Source organism: Lygodium microphyllum, chromosome 6, assembly GCF_053477565.2.
Source record: "Lygodium microphyllum isolate KBCC chromosome 6, Lygodium_microphyllum_v1.1.10, whole genome shotgun sequence".
NCBI lineage: Eukaryota > Viridiplantae > Streptophyta > Polypodiopsida > Schizaeales > Lygodiaceae > Lygodium > Lygodium microphyllum.
The window spans coordinates 140413868-140415743 of record NC_141140.1 but is presented as its reverse complement, the minus strand read 5'-3'; positions in this window follow the sequence as shown (position 1 = coordinate 140415743).

Below are 1876 nucleotides of genomic sequence, written 5' to 3'. Positions count from 1 at the left end.
CTCCCTCTTCTTCTCCTTCCTCTTCTCCTTCTCTCTCTCTCCTCTTCTCCTTCTTCTTCTCCTTCTCTCTCTCCCTCTTCTTCTTCTCCTCCTCCTCCTCCTTTCTTCCTCTTCTTCTTCTTCTTCTTCTCTTCTTCTCCTTCTCTCTCTCCCTCTTCTTCTTCTTCTTCTTCCCCTTCTCTCTGTTCTCTCCCTCTTCTTCTCCTTCTTCTTCTTCTTCTCCTTCTCTCTCTCTCCTCTTCTCCTTCTCCTTCTCCTTCTCTCTCTCCCTCTTCTTCCCCTGGGCAGTAGGGCGGCGTGATCACAAGGAGGAGGGGGGGAACATTGTCGCTGTCAAAGCTGGAGGGGGGCCGTGCTGCAGTCTGGGAGGAGCAATGTTCACGAGATAGGGGAGGGCGCTACTGGGGATGACGGTGGCCATAGGGGAGCGCTGTGTGCTGCTACAGCAAGGGACCACCATATATGGTGGAGGGGAGGAGGTGATAAGGCAGTGCCACCCGCCATCTAGGGGGGCTGCATGCCCCCCTTCTCTCACTACTCACACACACTCTCTCTCTCTCCCTGCCATGCACACAGTAGGGGGAGAGAGAGGGAGGATAATTTTTTTTAAATTAAAATTTTCTAAGGGGGGATTCTCATGGGGGGGAGGCACGGGGGAAGCACGGGGGGGACATTACAATTGAATAAGTAGACTGTTAAAGATTACTACCCGTTGCCATTTATTGACCAAATTTTGGATCAACTAGCAAGTAGGGAAATATATTCGTTCATGGACTGCTTTGCAGGGTATAACCAAATGGCGATTGCTAAGCAAGACAAGCTAAAAATGATGTTTATTACAGTCTTTGGTACCTTTGCGTACCATGTGATGGCATTTGGGTTGTGTAATGCACCTGGTTCGTGGCAAAGAACAGCCAACAAGACCTTTGGTGACATCTCCCAGAGGAGTTGAAAGTATTCATTGACGATCTAGAGGCAGCCACCACCATAAGGGATAGACAATTGATCATTTTGCGCAAGTGTTTTGAGCATTGCAAACAATTTTGCATAGCTCTTAACCCACGGACGTGCGTCTTCGGAGTCCCTTATGGGCTCTTGTTAGGCCATGTGGTCAAAAAAATAGGAAAATTTTTGTGATTGTGTAATGAAGGTAAATCATGATGGTTTTTCTTAATTTACCTCCATTTATATATTAAAGTGAGTATTTAGAGCTTGTTCCTATGAAAAATTATCACGAAATCTTCCTATATCTGTGCAAGCAAGCAAAACATAAACGGTGGGGGAGTCTGGGGCTGATGAAATGGAAAGATATTTAATTAAGTTACTAATTTCCTTGCATATATTATTATATAGGTTGTGGTTTATATAAGTTTTAAGGGGTTTAGTAGCATGGGTTAGCGTGGTGCTATTTCTTAGTAATGCAGCACGATGCTAGTAAAAAGAAATCATGAAAAGATTGTTTATGCACTTCCCATTGACTAGTTTTTAGTTAAGTTATTTGAGTACAAAGTGTCATACACTTTGCATCTGCAATCTAAATATGGTGTCAAAAGATGAATTCCTAGATGCATTACAATAGCTTTTTGTCATCAGCAGGGTATTATTGGAGGTTTATCAATGCCTTGGAGAAAGAACATTGCCGCTGACCAACCTATTGTCCTTTAATTATCAGTTTTCATGGAGTGATGCTTGCAAAGTATATTTTGATGATGTGAAGCAGGAGCTCGCCAAAGCGCCTATTTTAAAAGCACCAAAAAGGGGTGAAATGTTCTATATATTTTCAGCAGCAACTATGTATAGTGTCAGCTACTGTTTGGCCCAAATTTGGGAGAAAAAGTGGTACCATCTGATAGCTTTTACCTCAAAAACTAAACGA